Source organism: Tamandua tetradactyla, chromosome 2, assembly GCF_023851605.1.
Source record: "Tamandua tetradactyla isolate mTamTet1 chromosome 2, mTamTet1.pri, whole genome shotgun sequence".
Taxonomy (NCBI): domain Eukaryota; kingdom Metazoa; phylum Chordata; class Mammalia; order Pilosa; family Myrmecophagidae; genus Tamandua; species Tamandua tetradactyla.
The window spans coordinates 89,435,744-89,460,664 of NC_135328.1; the positions used below are offsets into that span (position 1 = coordinate 89,435,744).

Consider the following 24,921-nt stretch of genomic DNA (forward strand, 5'->3'; position numbering starts at 1 on the left):
ACCAGCAATAAACAATACAAAGAGGAAATTAAGAAGGCAATCCATTTATGATAGCATCTAAAAAGATAAAATGTCTAAGAATAAATTTAACTAACAGTATAAAAGATATTTGCTAAAAACTACAAAACACTGCTGGAAGAAATTAAAGAGGAACTAAATGAATGGCAAGACATCCCAGGTTCATGTATTGGAAGATATAATATTGTTAAATGTCAACACTACCTAAACCCATCTCTGCATGTAATGTAATCCCTATCAAAATTCCAGCAGCCTCTTTTGCAGAAATGGAAAAGCCAATCCTCAAATACATATGAAACTATAAGGGGACCTGAACTGCCAAAACAATTTTGGGAAAAAGAAGAACAAAATTTGAGGACACATACTTCCTGATTTCAAAATGTATAAAGCTACAATAATCAAAACAATGTGTTACTGGCACAAGGATAGACAAACATACCAATGAAATAGAACTGAAAAGTACAGAAATAGACCTACACATTTTTTGCCAACTGATTTTTTATATGAGTGCCAAGTACATGCAGTAGGGAAAGAATAGTCTCTTCAACAAATGGTTTTGGGAAAACTGGATATCCACTTGCAGCTGTACCCCTACCTTACCCTGTACATAAAAATTAACTATAAATGGGTCAAGGACCTAAATTTAAACACTAAAACCATAAAACCCTTAGAAGATAACTTAAGTGCAAATATTCATTACTTGAGATAACTTAAGTGCAAATATTCATTCCTTGAGATTCAGCAATGGATTTTTAGATATGACACCAAAAGTATGAGCAACAAGTGAAAAACAAAATAGATAAATCTGACTTATTCAAAGAATGGGAGAAATTAGTGGCAAACTATATAATAGATAAAAGCTTAACATCCGGAATATACAAAGAACTTCTACAATGCAACAACAAAAAGAAAAACAATGCAATTAAAAGATGGGCAAAGGACTTCCACAGACATTTTTTCCAAGGAGGATATACAAATATTCTGCAAGCATATGAGAAGATGCTCTGCATCAGTAGTCATCAGGAAAACGTAGATCAGAACCTCAATGAGATACCGCTTCACACCACAAGAAAATGGACAGTAATGTGTTGGAGAGGCTGCAGAGACATTGTGGGTCTAGCGCATTACTGATGAGAACATAACGTGGTACAGCCATTTGGAATGTAAAATGGTTCAGACAAAGTAGAAAGCAATGTGGCAGTTCCTCAAAAAATCATTTAAAAATTATCATATGATCTGGCAATTCCACTCCTAGGTATATATACTCAGAAAAAGTGAAAATAGGATCTCAAACAGATTTGAACATCAACGTTTAGGACATCATTATTCATAGTAACCAAAAGATGGAAATAAACTAAGTGTCCATCAACAAATGAATGGACAGACAAAAATGTGGATATATCCACATTTTGGTGGCATTGTGTTCAGCCATAAGAAGGGATGCCTATCTGAGACAGTCTGCAAAATGGAACAACCTTGAAACATTATGCCAACTCAAATATATAAGGCACGTAAGAACAAAAATTGTGATGCCACTTAAAAGAAATATCTAGAAGTAGCAAATCCATGGAGACAGAAAGTAAATTAGAGTTTCCCAGGAGATGGAAGCCAGGAGGAATGGCAAGGTTTTGCTTGGTCATAAATAAAAATTAATATTAAAAAGACTCATATGACCTGGTATACAGACTTGAGTTGCAAATATGATTGCATCACAATTAATTTTTTCAATCAGTGAAGTGCAGGGTGGTGGATTTGCACTACTCACATAATTAAACTTTAAATAATATACGTACAGATACTTGCCAAAAGAATAATGTGAAAATATCAACTTAAATAGCATAGACCTACTTTTGGTGGTTATTTCAGCTGGGTGATGGAGACAAAGGGCCTTAAGTGTTTCTTATACTCTTCTGTCTACACTTGTACATGTTTTAATATTTACATAATAAAGTTTTTAAAAAGGAGTAAATAGTAGGAGCAATTCTGCCAGGTATACTAAATAAGCTGTGCCCCAGAAGAGGTATCAACTATTCCCTCAGTTGGTTTGGTTATTGTCTGCTTTTTACGTGGGAGAACCTCTCTGCACAAAGAGCAAGTTTAGGATTCTATGAGATGTATTTTTCACAAAATATGGACACCAAATGAAAACTGACTTCTTCATCTAATGCTCAAGTAATGAAAACACTCCAGTCTTTCAGTGCTAAAGAGAATATCTGCATGATTTAGAGCTGGCGGAAAACTGAACTATGTTGCAGTAATTGACAGAGGGCCTCAAATATGACATTCTCCTAAGGGATTTTCAAGGGTAATTTCACTATATGTGATTTTTACCTTATGCACTGACTTGAGATCCTAGCCTACCCCCTGACTTTTTTTTTGGCAGTTATTTAAAAATTCTATTTAATAATCAGCTGTTTTTATCCATATTGGCAGTCTGTAGGTTTTTGAAAGTGATGGCTGGTACATAGGCAATCAATGTACAGTTTGTTTGGTGAATCTCCATCCTCATTACATCTTCTGGACAAAACGTACATGGATACAGTATGTGTAGTAGTTTGCCAGCTGCTGGAATGTAACACACCAGAGGCAGATTGGCTTTTAATAAAAGGGGATTTATTTTGTTAGTTCTTCAGAGGAAAGGCAGCTAACTTTCAACTAAGGTTCTTTCTTACGTGGAAAGCCACAGGATGGTCTCTGCTGGCCTTCTCTCCAGACCCCTGGGTTCCAACAACTTTCCCCAGGGTGGCTTCTTTCTGCATCTCCAAAGGCCTGGGCTGAGCTGCAAGTGCTGAGATAAGGTATGCCGAGCTGCTTGGGCTGTGCTACGTTGAATCTCTCATTTAAGCACCAGCCAATTAACTCAAACATCATTCATTGCAGCAGACACGCCTCCTAGCCGACTACGGATGTAATCAGCAACAGATGAGGTTCATGTACCATCGGCTCCTGTCTACAGCAACAGAACTAGGTGCCTTCACCTGGCCACGTTGACAACTGACTCTAACTACCACAGTATGGTACATTCCTCATTACTTTGGCCAGGAAGCTTTGTGGAGCCCGGTGTCAATGTGTGTATCTGGTGTTCCATTTCATTCATGCAAGATTGATAGATTGCTTTTAGTGCCCGAGGGGCATGTTTCCTGATGCCCATTCCATGGATATGATTGTGAATGCTGATGTGAATCCCTGGTCACTACCTCCTTGATGGCAGAATACCCTTCTTCTCTCCACCTTCTGTGCAGGAACCATTTGGCCTGAAGCAGGGGCGAAGAAAAAGCATAATGCCCCAGTTACCTTTTGAAACAGTCTCCCTACACCCAATTTTGCAAGAAATGCTTCCAAAAGCCAAAGAAATCAGAAGTCTCGTTAATCTCTATTATTGACCTGGTCCAATAATGTTCCACAATGAATTCTGGAAACTTACCTTTTCCAGCCCAACAGCCATTCTTCCCTATGACCTGAGGGCACACAGCCTCCTTTTCTTCCATGTAAATTCAAATCCCTTCCTCCCAAGAAATTCTCCAACTCTAGTTGAATAGTTTTAACCACTGACAACCTTTTTTGTTTGTTTGTTTGTTTTTTATCTTTTCTTGGTTGTCAAGGGTTGGATTTAAGAAAAAGAAATGAAGGGGTAGGAAGAGACTAGATCTGTGGCTTTATGGTTTTCTGAGTCTGGAAACAATCTCCTGTTTCTTCCCTAGAGCAAGGCCGTAGGCCTGAATTAACTAACTGTTCTTCTTTTGGGGTTCATTTGAATTGAGAGTAAACAAAATTATCCTGCAATCTCTGTAGTGAACTGAACCATTTCAAACCTAAATTGACTGCAACTATTTAAAAGGAACAAATGAAACCAGGGAATCTGAGAAGCAAAGACTCAGGGCCAATAGGTCTGTAAGGACGCAGCTTATAAATGCCAGAGTCTTCTAAGAGGCTTGTCCTGAAAATCCCGAACTATAATATTAATATCTGTGCATAAACAATACATTCTAGTGAAATTAAATATTTCATTTCATATAGTACTTAAAAGAGATTAAAGAATGGAGGAGGGGCAGACTTGCATAGGGGATGGAATGGGACATCCTTTGTAGCCTGTTCATTAAACTTCCATAGACATCCTACTCCCTCCTAAGTCATTTCACCCATTGAGATATCTTAGGCTGATAGGTAATTGGGGACACTTTTAGAACTCGTTTTCATACTGGCAGAATTGTGTGACTCTGTGGTTACCTCTAGACAAACCTATTCTAAAATCTCACCTCAGCTACTTACTAGGTAACATCTTAATTAATTACTTAGTCCTTCTTTATTTTTAAAACAGAGGCAGCGGGCAGGCTATGGTGGCTCAGCAGACAGAGTTCTCAAGCCTGCTATGCTGGAGACCCAGGTTTGATTCCCGGTGCCTGCCTGTGCAAAAAAAAAAAAGAATAACACAGAGGCAAGAACACATACTCCAAAATATGCTGTGAGGACTAATCTGGAGAGCATTTGTAAAGTAACTTAATTCACAGTCAAGAGTCTCCCTTATCCTACTCTTTAACACTTTAATTCAGAGGCCATCTGAATCCACGCACAGTCTCCTTCCCCTAGTCCAGTTCCCTTAATTCTTTGAAATGTAGACTAGAAAACCAAGCAGTGAAGTTCGGTTATAGGAAAAGTGACTAAAAAAAACCTAAATGGACCTAAAGAAATAAATCAATCGGACTAAAGAAACCTAGATGGGCCTAAAGAAAATAAAGCAATGGAACTAAAAGAAACATGGGCTCTGTTTCTCTGGATCCAAAACAACCAGCCGTTTGGATTAATTTAGCCAAGCATTAAATCAAATCAATAAAAAGAAAATCATTAGCCTAGCAGTTCGTTGAGGTTGACGTAATGTGATCAAAAGAGTTGTAAGCATAAGGCTTTTGTGAACATATCCCTTTTAACTTTCTTATTTCTCTTTTCTATACTGTTTATTGTGCTTTGAAAGTTATAAGATAATGCAAGCTCAGTGTAAAAAAAACTAAGCAGAAGAAAAATATGTTCAGTACAAAAGGAAACTTCTAGCTTATTCCAACTTAGAGAACTCCATAGCAATATTTTGGTGCATATCCTAATGTGACTTTGTACATTATCATTCTTCAATCTACTTTTTCACTTAACAATAATGTATCTTCATTTCTAAATCAGAGGTTAAAGAATTACCTCATTCATTTTAACCTCAGTGAGTATTACATTGTTAAATGCACTCTAAGCATATTTAACCAATCTCAATCTATGGACCCTCTCATACTCTTCCCTGATGAAGTTCTATTGAATCATTCATTTCATAGGTTTCTGTGCCAGAGGAAAAGTTGGAATATTTCTGCCAAGGGACCTTTAGGTCTTTAGGTTCTTGAGAATCAGGAGGCCACAATGACACATGAAACCACTTAGAAAGGCAAAAAGTCTCATTGGGCAATGTGATTTTAGCCAAGGTACATTTTTGTGGGTTAACCAGCATTTCTGGTGTGCTTGATAATTTTTGGAAACCCCTCAAAAGTCTGTTAAATTTGCTATATATTATCTTTAGCTCTCAAAATGTTATTGTTGGTGATCTGGCGCCTGTCCAGTCTCAGTGCTCACTTCTTCTCCACATACTCTCCAAGTTCTTTGCCTGGAATATCCTCTCCCTCTAGTCTTGCTAGTAAAATACTCCTGTCCAAAACCTTAGACTATTGCTTCTTCTGAAAATCTTCTCTCCCTCTTCCTCCTCTCATCCCACTTCATAAAACTCGGCTATTTCCTCCTCCTCACTTCCAATGCAGCTTGTATGTTTCTCAGATAGGAAACTTTTTGCATCTTATGGTAATAATGTGTTTGAAGTGTGACTGCTTTTCTACAGACGGACTCCTGGAGGGTGGGACTGAAATTCTAGTATTTTGTCCAATTCCAGAGCCAAGGAAACACTGACTAGATGTGAGGAGTCTGTTTGTAAACGCTCCTGGATTAAAGAGGGAGCTGCCTAGAGATGTTCTTCCTCATCCAGCACAGGCTCTAGATGAGAAGCCGGCAGGGTACTATTATGGTCTGGATGTACATGTGAAAAGCTTTATGATTATTATTTCAGAAGTTGGCTTTTCTGTCCAAGCTACCATCACACTGAGAATTATGTCATCCCTCCTTTACTGTACATATTTCCCACTGCTAAGTATTGCTCAAAGTGAACTGTAGCATCCAGTACAATAGCAAGTTCCATATGGCTCCTCACACATTTACTTTTATGTTCATTGGCAATTTAGAGTAGCATTGTTCATTATATTTCATATGTCAGCCCGGCTGGAGCCTATCCAAGGATATGTACTTAAACTGTCAGAAAGTGAAAGGCTGACATTGGGCATGACTCATTACTGTGCAATAGATGTGAGAGAGCATTTCCGAGAAAAATCAACTTTAATCAGTGTCAGTAGATGTTCTATGATTTTCCCCAGTACTGATGACAATGTATCAATTCAGGAGTAACAGCTGCTGGATACCTGCCTTTGTGTCATCGATACTTCTCCATACCACGAGACCCCAGACTCTATTTTCATCTAACTTGCTTCTGTTTTTGGAGCACCAATTGCAATAATATCAATAAAAAATATATATCTTTTCTAAAAAAATTAGGCATGTAACTGGAATGATTATCATAATTGCAACTGTATCTTGGTTATCTTAGTTTGCCAGGGCTGCTATGACAATTACAGAAAAACTGGTTGCCTTAAACAACAGGTATTTATTGTGTCATAGTTTAGAAGGCTAGATGATCAGAATCAAGATCTTCATAGGTCAGAGTCTGTGGCCTCCCTCAGAATCTAACATCTTGGTGGTATGTTACTGGCAATCCTTGGTGTTGCTTGGCATGGATCTTTGCATCTGTCACATGACAATCTGCCTCACTCTTTGGCTTGTACTGACATGCATAATTTCTTTTGCTTTTAAGGACTTGAGCTGTGTGGATTGAGGCCCATCCTGATTCAATTTGGTCTCATCTAAATAAGATCTTTGAAAAAACTTTCACAAATGAGTCCATACCTGAGAAATAAAACCACCTTTAAAAAGGTTCATATCTACAAGGGTGGGGAGTTAGGACTCAAACATTTCTTTATGGGGGATATGATTCAATCCCCAATAGTGGCCTTCTGTTTCACAGAGATGGCTTTTTGTGCTTACTCAATGCCTGAATGGAAGAAATAGATCTTCCTGGTTTCTGGAGATATTCCTAAGGGTGAGACTTACGTTCTTTCAAAAAGCTTATGTAAGCTTTGGAAAAATTCTGTGAGGTAGAGTATTATCTCCATTTTGTAGATGAGAAAATTGAGGTCCATGAAAATTAATAATGAAATGGTGTGTCACACTAGGAAAGAGTGGACGAGTCAGGAGTACTCATGAATACTTTCTGTCTCCATGGCTTTCAAGATGAGTACTTATGACAGAAAAATTCCTCATCAAGTCAAGAAACCAAATTGCAAGTATCTAGATGAGCTCTAGAAGATCAGCAATCAAAGTAAAGACGTTGAAAGAAGACAACTTTCCCTAAGGGCGTTCCATTTCCACTCTTTTGTCCCTATCCTTCTGGCATCTTAAAATGAGCTCCAGAAACAGCAGATAACTCTAGTTTCTCATGAATTACCACAGAAGCACCTTGACAAAATATCAAATGGTATATTTTTCCAGTTTGTTGCTACCATAGAAATGTGACCGGTTCATCTCTCATCCCATTATTTCCATTAATAGCTTCCAGAAGGAAAGGCCCTTGGATAAATCTGTTTACAATTCAGCTTTGAAAATAGTTAATCGAGCATTTCTTCTGATAGTAGTATAAAAACTGAACAAAGCGACTTCCTGGAAGATGGCGGCTTAGTAAGACGCGCGGATCTTAGTTTCTTCTCCAGGACACCTACTAGGGGAGTAGAAACGATACAGAAAGCGCCCAAAGCCACAACAGAGATAAAAAAGACAGCGTACCCCATCCTGGAACGGCTGGCTGGCTGAGAGAAGCAGCTCGGGTGAGATCGCCGAGGCGCGCGGGCCTTACCGGGCGGGGTGGCAAGCGGACGGAGTTACTCCCTTCCCCCTTCCCGGGCCGGCTGGGAGAATTGGAGAGGTGGTCCCCTGAAACCAAGGCGACTGGCGCCCACACCACGCGCAGCCCCCGGACCAACTGAGAGAATTGGATCGGAAACCCCCAGGCCGCGGAGAACGGTGACCCCGTGACTCCCGGGGAACGTGCACTCTCTCGGGCGGGCCGCTGCCGCTGGCGCCCTCCCGCCACGCTTGTTGCCCAGGGCCGACTAGGAAATTCCGACGGGCTCTTTCCCTGGCTGCGGCGACCAGCAACCCTCCCTGCGTTCGGACACCCTCCCTGCGTTCGGACCCCGGGCCGGCTCAAGCCGCTTCGGCTAGCGAACCCCCAGGACGGCGAGAGTTTTCCAAAGTTTAAGGTCCCACAGCACCTTTTACTGGTGGGACCCGCAGACAAACGTGTGCCACGAGCGCCACCTACTGGGCAGGATAAGAAAAACAGAACCCAGAGATTTCACAGAAAAATATTACAACCTTGCTGGGTCCAACACCAAGAGAAATCTGAATAAATGCCCAGACGCCAGCAGCAGAAGATAACTGTCCACGCTCAAAAGATTGAGAATATGGCTCAGTCAAAGGAACAAACCAATAGCTCAAATGAGACACAAGAGCTGAGACAACTAATGCTGAATAAACGAACAGAAATGGAAAACCTCTTCAAAAATGAAATCGATAAATTGAGGGAGGACATGAAGAGGACATGGGCTGAACATAAAGAAGAAATAGAAAAACTGAAAAAACAAATGGCAGAACTTATGGAAGTGAAGGATAAAGTAGCAAACATAGAAAAAATAATGGATAGCTACAATGATAGATTTAAAGAGACAGAAGATAGAATTAGTGATTTGGAGGATGGAACATCTGAATTCCAAAAAGAAACAGAAACTATAGGGAAAAGAATGGAAAAATTTGAACAGGGTATCAGGGAACTCAAGGACAATATGAACCGCACAAATATACGTGTTGTGGGTGTCCCAGAAGGAGAAGAGAAGGGAGAAGGAGGAGAAAAACTAATGGAAGAAATTATCACTGAAAATTTCCCAACTCTTATGAAAGACCTAAAATTACAGATCCAAGAAGTGCAGCGCACCCCAAAGAGATTAGACCCAAATAGGCGTTCTCTAAGACACTTACTAGTTAGAATGTCAGAGGTCAAAGAGAAAGAGAAGATCTTGAAAGCAGCAAGAGAAAAACAATCCATTACATACAAGGGAAACCCAATAAGACTTTGTGTAGATTTCTCAGCAGAAACCATGGAAGCTAGAAGACAGTGGGATGATATATTTAAAATACTAAAAGAGAAAAACTGCCAACCAAGACTCCTATATCCAGCAAAATTATCCTTCAAAAATGAGGGAGAAATTAAAACATTCTCAGACAAAAAGTCACTGAAAGAATTTGTGACCAAGAGACCAGCTCTGCAAGAAATACTAAAGGGAGCACTAGAGTCAGATACAAAAAGACAGAAGAGAGAGATATGGAAAAGAGTGTAGAAAGAAGGAAAATCAGATATGATATATATAATACAAAAGGCAAAATGTTAGAGGAAAATATTATCCAAACAGTAATAACACTAAATGTCAATGGACTGAATTCCCCAATCAAAAGACATAGATTGGCAGAATGGATTAAAAAACAGGATCCTTCGATATGCTGTCTACAGGAAACACATCTTAGACCCAAAGATAAACATAGGTTGAAAGTGAAAGGTTGGGAAAAGATATTTCATGCAAATAACAACCAGAAAAGAGCAGGAGTGGTTATACTAATATCCAACAAATTAGACTTCAAATGTAAAACAGTTAAAAGAGACAAAGAAGGACACTATATACTAATAAAAGGAACAATTAAACAAGAAGACATAACAATCATAAATATTTACGCACCGAATCAGAATGCCCCAAAATACGTGAGGAATATACTGCAAACACTGAAAAGGGAAATAGACTCATATACCATAATAGTTGGAGACTTCAACTCACCACTCTCATCAAGGGACAGAACATCTAGACAGAGGATCAACAAAGAAATAGAGAATCTGAATATTACTATAAATGAACTAGACTTAATAGACATTTATAGGACATTACATCCCACAACAGCAGGATACACCTTTTTCTCAAGTGCTCATGGATCATTCTCAAAGATAGACCATATGCTGGGTCACAAAGCAAGTCTCAACAAATTTAAAAAGATTGAAATCTTACACAACACTTTCTCGTACCTAAAGGAATGATGTTGGAAATCAATAATAGGCAGAGTGCCAGAAAATTCACAAATACGTGGAGGCTCAACAACACACTCCTAAACAACGACTGGGTCAAAGAAGAAATTGCAAGAGAAATTAGCAAATACCTCGAGGCGAATGAAAATGAAAACACAACATATCAAAACTTATGGGACGCAGCAAAGGCAGTGCTAAGAGGGAAATTTATTGCTCTAAATGCCTATATCAGAAAAGAAGAAAAGGCAAAAATTCAGGAATTAACTATCCATTTGGAAGAACTGGAGAAAGAACAGCAAGCTAACCCCAAAGCAAGCAAAAGGAAAGAAATAACAAAGATTAGAGCACAAATAAATGAAATTGAAAACATGAAAACAATAGAGAAAATCAATAAGGCCAGAAGTTGGTTCTATGAGAAAATCAATAAGATTGATGGGCCCTTAGCAAGACTGACAAAAAGAAGAAGAGAGAGGATGCAAATAAATAAGATCAGAAATGGAAGAGGAGACATAACTACTGACCTCACAGAAATAAAGGAGGTAATAACAGGATACTATGAACAACTTTACGCTAATAAATACAACAATTTAGAGGAAATGGACGGGTTCCTGGAAAGACATGAACAACCAACTTTGACTCAAGAAGACATAGATGACCTCAACAAACCAATCACAAGTAAAGAAATTGAATTAGTCATTCAAAAGCTTCCTAAAAAGAAAAGTCCAGGACCAGATGGCTTCACATGTGAATTCTACCAAATGTTCCAGAAAGAATTAGTACCAATTCTCTTCAAACTCTTCAAAAAAATCGAAGTGGAGGGAAAACTACCTAATTCATTCTATGAAGCCAACATCACCCTCATACCAAAACCAGGCAAAGATATTACAAAAAAAGAAAACTACAGACCAATCTCTCTAATGAATACAGATGCAAAAATCCTCAATAAAATTCTAGCAAATCGTATCCAACAACACATTAAAAGAATTATACATCATGACCAAGTAGGATTCATCCCAGGTATGCAAGGATGGTTCAACATAAGAAAATCAATTAATGTAATACACCATATCAACAAATCAAAGCAGAAAAATCACATGATCATCTCAATTGATGCAGAGAAGGCATTCGACAAGATTCAACATCCTTTCCTGTTGAAAACACTTCAAAAGATAGGAATACAAGGGAACTTCCTTAAAATGATAGAGGGAATATATGAAAAACCCACAGCTAATATCATCCTCAAAGGGGAAAAATTGAAAACTTTCCCCCTAAGATCAGGAACAAGACAAGGATGTCCACTATCACCACTATTATTCAACATTGTGTTGGAGGTTCTAGCCAGAGCAATTAGACAAGAAAAAGAAATACAAGGCATCAAAATTGGAAAGGAAGAAGTAAAACTATCACTGTTTGCAGACGATATGATACTATACGTCGAAAACCCGGAAAAATCCACAACAAAACTACTAGAGCTAATAAATGAGTACAGCAAAGTAGCAGGTTACAAGATCAACATTCAAAAATCTGTAGCATTTCTATACACTAGTAATGAACAAGCTGAGGGGGAAATCAAGAAACGAATCCCATTTACAATTGCAACTAAAAGAATAAAATACCTAGGAATAAATTTAACTAAAGAGACAAAAAACCTATATAAAGAAAACTACAAAAAACTGCTAAAAGAAATCACAGAAGACCTAAATAGATGGAAGGGCATACCGTGTTCATGGATTGGAAGACTAAATATAGTTAAGATGTCAATCCTACCTAAATTGATTTACAGATTCAATGCAATACCAATCAAAATCCCAACAACTTATTTTTCAGAAATAGAAAAACCAATAAGCAAATTTATCTGGAAGGGCAGGGTGCCCCGAATTGCTAAAAACATCTTGAGGAAAAAAAACGAAGCTGGAGGTCTCGCGCTGCCTGACTTTAAGGCATATTATGAAGCCACAGTGGTCAAAACAGCATGGTATTGGCATAAAGATAGATATATCGACCAATGGAATCGAATAGAGTGCTCAGATATAGACCCTCTCATCTATGGACATTTGATCTTTGATAAGGCAGTCAAGCCAACTCACCTGGGACAGAGCAGTCTCTTCAATAAATGGTGCCTAGAGAACTGGATATCCATATGCAAAAGAATGAAAGAAGACCCATCTCTCACACCCTATACAAAAGTTAACTCAAAATGGATCAAAGATCTAAACATTAGGTCTAAGACCATAAAACAGTTAGAGGAAAATGTTGGGAGATATCTTATGGATCTTACAACTGGAGGCGGTTTTATGGACCTTAAACCTAAAGCAAGAGCACTGAAGAAGGAAATAAATAAATGGGAACTCCTCAAAATTAAACACTTTTGTGCATCAAAGAACTTCATCAAGAAAGTAGAAAGACAGCCTTCACAATGGGAGACAATATTTGGAAATGATATATCAGATAAAGGTCTAGTATCCAGAATTTATAAAGAGATTGTTCATCTCAACAACAAAAAGACAGCCAACCCAATTACAAAATGGGAAAAAGACTTGAACAGACACCTCTCAGAAGAGGAAATACGGATGGCCAAGAGGCACATGAAGAGATGCTCAATGTCCCTGGTCATTAGAGAAATGCAAATCAAAACCACAATGAGATATCATCTCACACCCACCAGAATGGCCATTATCAACAAAACAGAAAATGACAAGTGCTGGAGAGGATGCGGAGAAAGAGGCACACTTATCCACTGTTGGTGGGAATGTCAAAGGGTGCAACCACTGTGGAAGGCAGTTTGGCGGTTCCTCAAAAAGCTGAATATAGAATTGCCATATGACCCAGCAATACCATTGCTAGGTATCTACTCAAAGGACTTAAGGGCAAAGACACAAACGGACATTTGCACACCAATGTTTATAGCAGCATTATTTACAATTGCAAAGAGATGGAAACAGCCAAAATCTCCATCAACAGAAGAGTGGCTAAACAAACTGTGGTATATACATACGATGGAATATTATGCAGCTTTAAGACAAGATAAACTTATGAAGCATGTAATAACATGGATGGACCTAGAGAATATTATGCAGAGTGAATCCAGCCAAAAACTAAAGGACAAATACTGTATGGTCCCACTGATGTGAACGGACATTCGAGAATAAACTTGAAATATGTCATTGGTAACAGAGTTCAGCAGGAGTTAGAAACAGGGTAAGACAATGGGTAATTGAAGCTGAAGGGATACAGACTGTGCAACAGGACTAGATACAAAAACTCAAAAATGGACAGCACAATAATACCTAATTGTAAAGTAATCATGTTAAAACACTGAATGAAGCTGCATCTGAGCTATAGGTTTTTGTTTTGTTTTGTGTTGTTTTGTTTTGATTTTACTATTATTACTTTTATTTTTTTCTCTATATTAACATTCTATATCTTTTTCGGTTATGTTGCTAGTTCTTCTAAACCGATGCAAATGTACTAAGAAATGATGATCATGCATCTATGTGATGATGTTAAGAATTAATGATTGCATGTGTAGAATGGTATGATCTCTAAATGTTGGGTTAATTTCTTTTTTTCCGTTAATTAAAAAAAAAAAAAAAAGAGAAGGGATAATTGGAGATGAAGGGATACAGACTGTACAATGGGACTTGATATAAAAACTCAGAAATGGACAGCACAATACTACCCAATTGTAATGCAATTATGTTAAAACACTGAATGAAGCTGCATGTGAGGTATAGGTTTTTTGTTTTTGCTTTTTTTGTTTTTTTTCTTTCTATTATTGTTTTAATTCTTATTCTGTTGTCTTTTTATTTCTTTTTCTAAATCGATGCAAATGTACTAAGAAATGATGAATATGCAACTATGTGATGTTATTAAGAATTACTGATTGTACATGTAGATTGGAATGATTTCTAATTGTTTTGTTAATTCTTTTTTTAATTAATAAAAAAAACAAAAAAAACAAAAACTGAACAAAGCTATTTTGTCCTCATGGAATAGACCCTCTGAAGATGCCACTCAGTAGGCAAAAACCTGAGAAATTAGGATGATAGGCCACCATTTCCTTGCCCCTAGGTTTCCCAATATGGATTCTGCTCTTCTCTGTAACTTTCATTTTCTGGCTATGCCTTAACAACTCTGAGAAATTATAAATCTGAAAGCCATGGCTGCTCCCATATACTGAGGTTTTTAAAGAGAGCTTGATGAGTTCCCACAAGTTCTTAGACTGTGTAGCTGATGGTTTCCAGAATCTCAGAAACTATTAAAGCTCTTTACTCTCTAGAATAATTTCTGACATGCCATAAATAATTCCTGAGCACTTCGGCTAAAACTTGATTCTTTCTAGGAGACAGCATAGGTTCAAACCCACTCACTCCCCAGTCATAACAGACCTTTGTGTTTGTTTGCATTAAATAGGATTAGGAGACAAGCAATCAAAGATAAGGTGATATAAACAGTTGCTTTTCTTCAGAAAAACATTTCGCAAAATGGATATCCTTAATGTCTTTAGAAGAACATGGAAAAGTATCAGTTGAATGACAATATAGTTAGTGTATACATATTTTGTTAAATTATTATATCAACTATTTTGATTGAGACATGAAGAAACATTTGGTGGTATGCTACATATCTCAGGGTACTATTAGAATATTCTTTTTTTTTAAAACCACAGTTTGTTTCCAGCAAGAAACTTTATAATGCCTCCTCAGTGATCAGATTTTCAGAAAGTCATTTTTGTGGACTTGATAATTATCCACAAATTGTTTTGAAGTGATATTTTAAATTGTGTATTGGTGAGAATTGACTAATTAATGGTAATAAGTTAATTACAAGCGAGTGCTTCTTTTGTGGTAATGAAATAATTGCTGGGGGTGGGGGGGTGGGTAAATAGTTGAAATACTCCCCAGTTGAAAAATTTTAAATACTTAGAGTATTTGAATTGATGGTAAGAAAGCGTGCTGAAGAAACATTAAAATGTCTAAATCCGCTGTAGTTCCTGACACCACTGATAAAACCTCTGGGTGAGGTAAGACATCAAACCTTGGGTATTTTCTCCAGAGAGAGACTGCGGTGTGGTCCCATGACTAGTTTTCTCCCACAGGAAGCGAGCAGAAGCATGATGTTTCACTCCCAGACAAGGAGCGAGTATTCTTTCTCCACGCTTTCTTTTCCCTTCCAGTAGTTTAGTGAAAATGGGCATGAAGATCCTAGAAGCCACATCATGAAGCTGATTGGAACCAGAAAACAATGGGCCCTGAGTTCTAACTCTGGGCAGCCCACCAGCCTGCAACACCTATGTTAGACTGTTGTGTGAGTGACAGACAAACTTCTACTATGTTGAGACATGAGGTTTTGTTTTCTTTTCTTTTCATCAGATCTGGTGTTGCTCTAAATAATATAGTCAAAGCCCTGGAATAGTCATTGCTTTGCCTGTTAAAACGGGGCAGACAATCTGATAGCAGCTTGTTTTCTAGACACGGCAGTGGTCTGTCTGGAACAAGTTCTGGATAACCCAGTGTCTAAAAAGTCGAGATTATCAGGACAACTGTTCCCTATTCTTTTTTTTTACTAGCTGCATGAATGTTAGAAGAGTAAAACCATTTCATGTTTTGCATCGTGCTAAACCCTTCTATGCCACCAAAAAGTTTGGGACCTAGGGTGGTAGGGTCTAGAAATAAAGATATAGGTGTTTGAATGTCAATTTATCCCACATGAATAATTTGATCATGCCATAGCATGCAAGAGCCTTCAACAGCACAGACCTTTGTTAAATATTTCATCAATAACTTGGATGATGATATGGAGCGCATGTTTTTCAAATTATGATAGACAAAGATGAAAGAGATAGCTAATACAGTAGATGATAGAATATGTCATTTGCTTTCATGCTTCTAAGCTATTGCCTATGTCATTTCTTTGGCCTGAAATTCCCTTCTCTCCTTTTCATCTAGCTAACTGCTATTCATCTTTCAAAACTCATCTCAATTGTCACCCCTCCAGGAAACCTTCTGTCTTCCCCCCTATTTAGATGGCTTTCTCTATGCTCTCTTAGTATCTGTGAATACCTCTATTCTTTTCCTCACTTTTAGCCCTGTCATCATTTATTTTATGCTTCTTGACTCTAATTTTACCTGCACAGACTCTTTATCTTATTCCACTCTGTATCTTCAAAGTTTGGTACAGAGCCTAACACACTGATTATTTTATTTATATCTTGTCTTGTTCTAAGAATAATTTGAATTGCTTGGTACCCTGAATGAATGAAAGACCAAATCAGTATACTATTAAAACAATTGATAACCTCAAATAATAAACTCAACCAAGATAAAATGAAAATATTATCAAGGCAAAAATTCTAAGTTTTCAGAAAATCAGCACAAGCAAGATAGAAACAAACAAAAAAATCTCTTTTGCAAATAAAAACTGCAGGGATCCATAGCTTCACAAAAATCAATGTGAATGATTTGTAAGAGGTGTACCACACTAATGCACGGTGTTAACAACAGAGTGATGCATGGGAACTCTGTATTTTATGCATGACTTTCTTTAGACCCACAACTTCTCTTTTAAAATTCTGTAAAAATATCTTGGGATTTAGAAGGATTTGGAATATTCTTCACAATGATAGGAAGTTACTCAGGAAAAATGAGAGGATGCCCAAAGGACAGTGACCAGAGTAGTGATTGGGACAGATCTAGGATTCTTTAATGGAAGACCTTGCAGATTTCTGAGGGCTATCAGATGTAAAAAAGGACTCAGATTACTCTATTGGGCCCCAGCGGTAAAGACTGGTATAAATACATAAAAGTTGAAGAGGACAGGTTGTGCCCTTTTGGAGAAAACTGTTCTAATAATTAAGGCTTTTAAATAAATCAAGGGTTACCTTGGGCAAGGTGTAGAGTTGGGCAAGGGCTGAATGATCATTCATCAGAGTTGTGATAGAAGAGATTCCTGCATTAGGAGAAGGGTAAATCAGGTAAATTTTATTGCCCCATACAATCTGAGTACTCTAGATAGGATACAGTGAACCATACTAATCACATCTTAAACCACCATGTACATAAAACACTCTACCTACCTTATGGTCTCTCTTACCTCTTTCCTGCCTCTTCTCTCTCCCTTCCTCCCTTACATCTTTTCTTTCTCCTTCCTTCCCATTAATAGTTACTACTATAGGTCAGGCAATTTAGTAAGCGCTGTAGTGTTCAATGTAGTTGAAAAAGCTAGGCATGGTCGCTGCACTTACAGTCCACAGCCTACTAGAAAAAGACACATAGACAAGTAAACAGATAAATACAATGCATATTGTAAAAGATCACAATAGGGTATTTTGAGAGCCCTCTGGGAGCATTTAAGAGGGGTTTCTAACCAGGCACAGAGTGTTTAAGGGAAGTGACATTGGAGTCTATAACACCTCTCAGTGGCAGACTGGGTACACTGATAATCAAAAAGGTGCACATCCAGTGTGAACTGCATTCACCTGGTTCTTTGTATTAATTTACTTCCAAGATACTCCAAGCACTTTCCAAAGTCATTTCTTTAATTATCAAATATCCCTGTAAGGGAAAGACACAGCCTATCCATTTACCTCCATCTGACAGCTGTCAGTGCAAGGGGTCTGCACTTGGCAAATAGGTTTGGGGGAGAGAGGGAGAGAGGGAGAGTGGGAGAGAGGGAGAGAGGGAGAGAGGGAGAGAGGGAGAGAGGAAGAGAGGGAGGGAGAGAGAGAAAGAGAGAGAGAGACAGAGAGAGACAGAGAGAGGGAGAGAGAGAGATGAGAATTGCCTAAGTCTCCCTGTCCACATGGCATCTTTTGATGAGATGGATTTTAATTTCAGAGCTGGTTATAAGCTAGTGCTGAATATGTAATGGCTAACGTGATTGCCTACCGAGCCACCATCAATCCAGATTTGAAACTCATTACTGTAAATTGCTTTGGGATACCTTGAGCATGAAAAATGCAATAAAAAACAAAATCTATTTTGCAAAGAAGGTGGTTAAATTGTAAGGACAAATTTTAGAGCCCTCTCAGAGAACTGAGAAACCAAAGAGCATGCAAGGGACCCTTCTCCACCCATGGAGAGCAGGGATATCTGTCAAAAAGAAGAGGGAAAACAAGATTAAAATAGTTTACTTTGGTTTCTGAGAAACAACAAGGAACTAATTAACTGAGCTGGTGTCAATGCACTGACCTTTAATATTTGTTGTCTATTAAGATGTTTCTACCAGAAGCCAGTGGTGACACATGCTAATTGCATCCTATTTGTGTTGACTGTCATGCCCTCTATAATGACCATTTGTTTTTACAAAATTGCCACATGTCAACACTTCCACTGAAGAGTCCGGCTAAGCCATGTGTGACACTCCCCCCCGCCCCCAACAGGCATATTTTCAGTTGGTTTTCATTCTTTGTAAGTCTGACAAGGAAAAGCAAGGAAAATGACTACCACTAGAAATGACACCAATTTAGTACTGAAAATGTAATACAGATGTTCTTCCCGTACCCACCAGAGCCTAACCTTTCTTCTGTCGCTCAGAATACCTTATTTTTGCTGGTTGGAATTATATACTTCCTGCAAACGAATGTTAATGAAATAATTTTTCAAAGAAGCATTTATTTTAATTGGTCATGGGAGACAGATGCTGTGTTTTCAGAGATCATTTTTTTTTTTTGCTAGGAACTGTGATTGGCCAAGGAAAAAATAATTTCAAACCTAAATGAATAACTTCATCTAAGAGCAGGCGCTTCAAGAGGACGCGTTCCGGTTCTGGCTCTGCCACCAGCTAGCTAAGAGGCCTTCAGGAAGTCAGTCTCTTTGATATGAAATTTCCTTGTCTATCATAGGTGGCCAATAATCTGTTTGCAGACTTCATGTTCCTTTTACTGCATACTCTTGGGGCTCTGTGAATTTTGTTTCTTTTAGCACTTATCATAGTTGTGTTTGTACTTCCCTTTTGTGCTTCTTTGGCTAGTGACTTTCTTCCCCACTGATGCTCCACGAGGGCAGGAATCCTATCTAATTTTGTTCAACATTACATCTCTAGCTTCTAGTACAAAGTTTGGTACAAAGTAGGTATTCAGTGAATACTTTTTAGATAAAAAAAAAAACAGATGAACAACACTTAGAAATGATTCTATTATGAGTCTTAGAAATGACACCCCTTCGAGAACATTTATTGAATAACCCAATCTACACATGATTTCTTTAAATTTACAGAGCAGTTTATCTATGTTTGTCTTAGAGAATGAATACCCTTCTATCTTGCATTATAACTATTTATGTGAATGGCTTTTTTTCCCATTCTGAAACCACATGTCTTGATTGACTGCACATTGCCTTACATATAGTAGGTATTCAGTGAATATGTGTTGAACATGAGCTCTTTAGAGACAGTTCTGGGCCTTGTTTATCTTTATATCCCAAAGCAATAAATGGTTAACAGTGCTCATTACCTGAAAGCTGGTGACATTTCTCTGGTTTGTTAGGGATAGTTAGGTTGCAAATAATTAAAAGCTCAAGTAAAACTGGCTTACAATAAAGTCACAATTTATAACTCATATAACCAAAAAGTTCAGGCTTAGGGTAGGCTTCAGGGGAGGCTTCATTCAGTAGTTAATACTATCTATAAAACTCCAACTTTCTATCACTCCTTTCTACCTTTTGGAGTTTCTGCTTCTTATTAAAACTCTGTCTCTAAAATGGCTGTCAACATCTTCCTGGAGCAATATTTATTTTATTTTATATTGCTTACTAAATGTCAGGTACTGTTTTCAGCACTTAGAATGTATTAATTAAAACAATCCTCAAAATAAACCCCATTGTTAGTGTGTATCCCAGTTTGGACATGTTCTTGGTGTTGGCCCATATTCTGGTGGATGCGGACCCATTGTAAATAAGAGCTCTTCAAAATGTTACTTCACTTAAGGTGTGGCCCAGCTGAATCAAGTCGTGCTTTATTCCAGATTACTGGAGTCTATTGTAAGAAGAGTGAAAATCAGACAGAGAGAGAAATCATGGGAACAGCTAGACGTGGAAGTCAATGGAACCTGGAAGAGAAAGTGAAAAATCCTACCACATACATTGCCATATGATAGAAAGACCAAGGAAGCCCAGAGATTGCTGGCCAGCCAGAAGTTACTCAGTCCTGGAGGGAGGAAGCCTATAGCCTCTAAAACCCTGAGTCATTAAATTCCTCTTGTTAAATCAACACGTTGCGTGATATTCATCTTAACAGCTGGGAAACTAAAACAAGCAGGGATTATTAATATCCCCATTTTACATATGAGAATAATGAGGAATAGAAAGTTTTAATATCTTGCCCAAGGTCATCAAGTAGAGTGGCCAGCATTTAAATCCAGGTAATTTGTCTCCAGAGGGTCTGCTCCTAACCATTACACTTCCTTATTCAGTTACACAAAGACAGCTCCCCTTTTGTTAGATTCCAAAGAATAAAGAGGAAGCATATTTCTTAGAAGAAAGAAGCAAACATCTTTTGGCAGCTCATCGACCTGGGTGGGTTATGTGCTCATCCCAATCGTGCTCTGAGGCCAGGGGTTAGAATGGGACAATTGGTTTAAGTTTCTTAGGACCAGGATCTGGAGCTGAGTGGGGCTCAGCTTCTCCCAAGTTTCATAGGCAGGGTAGATATCTAAGCAAACTCATTAGTACTGTTACCATGAGTATGAGTGAGGAAATGCTGAGTGGACAAAAAAGAGCAGATGTCCATGGTGATTGGTAAATTCCAAAAGATATTTTAAGAAGAGTCAGATGGTGAGTCTGTGTCTTCAAGGAAGAAATGAAATCCTAGATAAGTGCATTGAGCAATAGGAATTTAAGTTTGTATATAAAAACTGTAACTAAACAATTTGGTAACTCTCATCAGAGGAGGTCTATATGCGTAGGTGCCAAATATGATTACACTGGGTAGGTGGATAGAGGGACTTATTTGATTGCAATTTAGAATCAGAATTGCTTTGTAACTGCTCTATAACTGATTTTGTTGAAATAATTGATCCCAATCTACAAGAACTCAAATGATGTATTTACTGATCTTTGAACTTCAATAATGCACTGATAAATACTCAGATAAAACCAACTGACACCTATTTGTAGTTTGGGTGGGGTGGGGTGGGAAAGCAGACCAGGTTATTGGGTAACTAAACCAACATAAATCAGTATTTTTTTAAAAAAGTAGTATTCCAATCAGTTTATGGACTTATGCCTCCAAATTGGCTCCTCTGTACATAATCTGGAAGACATCTGAGCTTCCAATATGCTTAGCTGAAAAGATAAAGGATCTGGATTAGAAAATAGCTGACCTGAGCTGAAAACCAGATGCTTGCAACTCAGCTGAAATTTTGGGGGTAAATAACTATGGACAAAAACAACATTTTAGAAATTGTGGTGTCAGTGAGCAAATGGGCAGCTCCAGACAAAGACTGATGAAAAAAAAGCATTGTTATTTGAGGATGGTAATAGAAGTAATTATTTTCATGCCAGAGAAAAAAAATAGCACTAAAAGGCCATGATGAGTCCATAGAATTAGTAACAAAAGACATTTTCTAGAATTATTTGACCTAATTGCAGCAGAGGATTTGCTGGCTGTTTTTGTAAATATCTTAAGGATACAGCACATGCCGCAAAATGAGCTGGTATCATTAATAGGTCATGCAAATAAAGCCTGGAGCGAAAAAGAACCGAAAGACTGTGGACAAAGCACAAACGAAGCACTGGGAATAAAATGAGCAAATCAGGCTTGTGGAATTAAGACACATTGAAAAGAGTAGAAATGAAGAGAAAATATGAGGTTCTATCTTTGCAAAACTAAATTACAATAAAGTAAATGCAGAACCATAACTCCTTGAGGTTTTGGTCTTCAAAAATGTGAAGGGAAAAATGGCACCACTAGACTTGGACAAGTATGTGGAAATAGCGCAGCTATGCAAGTACCTGCCAGAGAACTACCTAAAGCGGTTATGTGACTATGTTTGTGACCTCCTCTTAGAAGAGTCAAATGTTCAGCCAGTATCAACGCCAGTAACAGTGTGTGGAGACACACATGGACAGTTTTATGATCTTTGTGAACTATTCAGAACTGGAGGTCAGGTTCCTGACACAAACTACATATTTATGGGTGATTTTGTAGACAGAGGTTACTATAGTTTGGAGACTTTCACTTACCTTCTTGCACTAAAGGCTAAGTGGCCTGATCGTATTACACTATTGCGAGGAAATCATGAGAGTAGACAGATAACACAGGTGTATGGATTTTATGATGAGTGCCAAACCAAATATGGAAATGCTAATGCCTGGAGATATTGTACCAAAGTTTTTGACATGCTCACAGTAGCAGCTTTAATAGATGAACAGATTTTGTGTGTTCATGGTGGCTTATCTCCTGATATCAAAACACTGGATCAAATTCGAACTATTGAACGGAATCAGGAAATTCCTCATAAAGGAGCATTTTGTGACCTGGTTTGGTCAGATCCTGAAGATGTGGCTACTTGGGCAATCAGTCCTCAAGGAGCAGGTTGGCTTTTTGGAGCAAAGGTCACAAATGAGTTTGTTCATATCAACAACTTGAAACTCGTCTGCAGAGCACACCAACTAGTGCATGAAGGCTATAAATTTATGTTTGATGAGAAGCTGGTAACAGTATGGTCTGCTCCTAACTACTGCTATCGTTGTGGAAATATTGCCTCGATTATGGTCTTCAAAGATGTAAATACAAGGGAACCAAAGTTATTTCGGGCAGTTCCAGATTCAGAACGTGTTATTCCTCCCAGAACGACGACGCTGTATTTTCTTTGAGGCCTTCGCCCATCCTGCTGACCCATTTTCCTGTCCTCTTCTTACCCCAACTTTCTTGTATTACCCTCTTCAATATACTTTTTATTGAGCACTTTGCTGCTGAAATGCTGCCTCTTGCCTTTTTTATTTTAAATTATCTAAATTTATTGTTTGTTATGGTGTCTATAGCAATGTTTTTCTATCTGTTTTCTCCCCCATCCTTTCCCTAACTTGGACTCATTTGAGAAGACTTGAGAAATGTCTTAATATTCACACTGCTGCATGTAGTTCTTACTTATTTACTGGTCTGGGGGAAACAGGATGTGTTTGGTTTTTTTAAAAGCCAATTAGAACAGACTACACCAAAATACTCCTCTTTTTGTATCATTCAGCCTTTTGTTTTAGTTTGTTGAGTTTTAAGAAATTTCAGCAGCAAAGTTGTTATTCAGTGGGCACGATGGACTGCAACTGCCTCGATTATGTATACCTGTCCCAGCTGTAAACTTCATTGTCCTTTGTTGGATATTTTAAATGGGTATAAAATAAATCGGTCTAAAGGGCAAAAAAAAAAAAAATGTGAAGGGACATTCTAACTCTAAATTCTGTCAGATCATCAGCTTCATCATCTGATTATCCTTTATCTATTTAGTATATATGCAGATACAAAACAGAAAAAGGGATTCACTATTATTGCTGAAGAGTAATTACCAAGAGATCTTATTCCCAACCTCAGTGGATTATTTTATATTAATCAACAATCATTTATTAGAAGTCTAGTAGAAGACATTTGGGAGTAAAGAGCTACATTTAAGACATGACTTGTGGCAGAGACCCTCATTCCCAACATATTTGAACCACATGCTAACCAGAATCTTCTTCTCGTCAATGTACATTTCTAGGAATTTCACTCCCCTGGCAACCAAAACATCAGTTTTCTCTGAAACTGTTCTTGGGTTGCTGAATATTGCTTGAGAAAATCATATTACTATGTCAGTTGGTTTCCTCACACAAATCTGTAATTTCAATACCCAACTTGTTCTTTTATATGACTTAATAATTATTTACTCATAGACCACCAAATGTAGACAATTGATCTTCGATAAGGCCCCCAAATCTACTGAACTGGGACAGAATAGTCTTTTCAATAAACAGACATGGGAGAATTGGGTATCAATAGCCAAAACAATGAAAGAGGACCTCTACCTTACCTCCTATGCAAAAATTAACTCAAAATGGATTAAAGACCTAAATGTAAGATCCAGTACCATAAAACTTCTGGAAGAAAATGGAGGGAAACGTCTTAAAGATCTAGTAATAGGTGGTAGCTTCTTAGATCTTATACCAAAGCACAATCAGTGAAAAAAAAAAAAAGATAAATGGGAACTCCTTAAGATCAAGAGCTTTTGAGTCTCAAAGGACTTTGTCAAACAGGTGAAGAGGCAGTCAAATCAATGGGAGAAAATATTTGGAAACCACATAACAGATAAAGGCTGACATCTTTGTGTGAAATTAATTAATTTAATTAACAACAAAATAACAACCCAATCATAAAATGGGAGAAGACATGAAGAAACACTTTTCTGAAGAGCAAAAACAAATGGCTAAAAAAGCATGTGAAGAGATGCATATTTCATTAGCTATAAAGGAAATGCAAATCAAGACAATGAGATACTACCACACACTTATAAGAATGGCTGCTATTAAACAAACAGAAAACTACAAATTTTGGAGAGGATGTAGAGAAATCGGAACACTTATTCACTGTTGGTGGGAATGTATAACGGTACAACTGCTGTGAAAAAT

The 24,921-nt window shown here is 37.9% G+C and overlaps 1 long non-coding RNA gene and 1 pseudogene across 5 annotated transcripts in view; both read left to right on the plus strand.

Annotated features, from left to right (window-relative positions):
- The window catches only part of LOC143673550 (uncharacterized), a 237,028-nt gene that overhangs the window by 61,363 nt on the left and 150,744 nt on the right, over positions 1–24,921 (plus strand). The window lies entirely within an intron of this gene.
- LOC143661039 (serine/threonine-protein phosphatase 6 catalytic subunit pseudogene) lies at positions 22,222–23,252 on the plus strand (annotated as a pseudogene).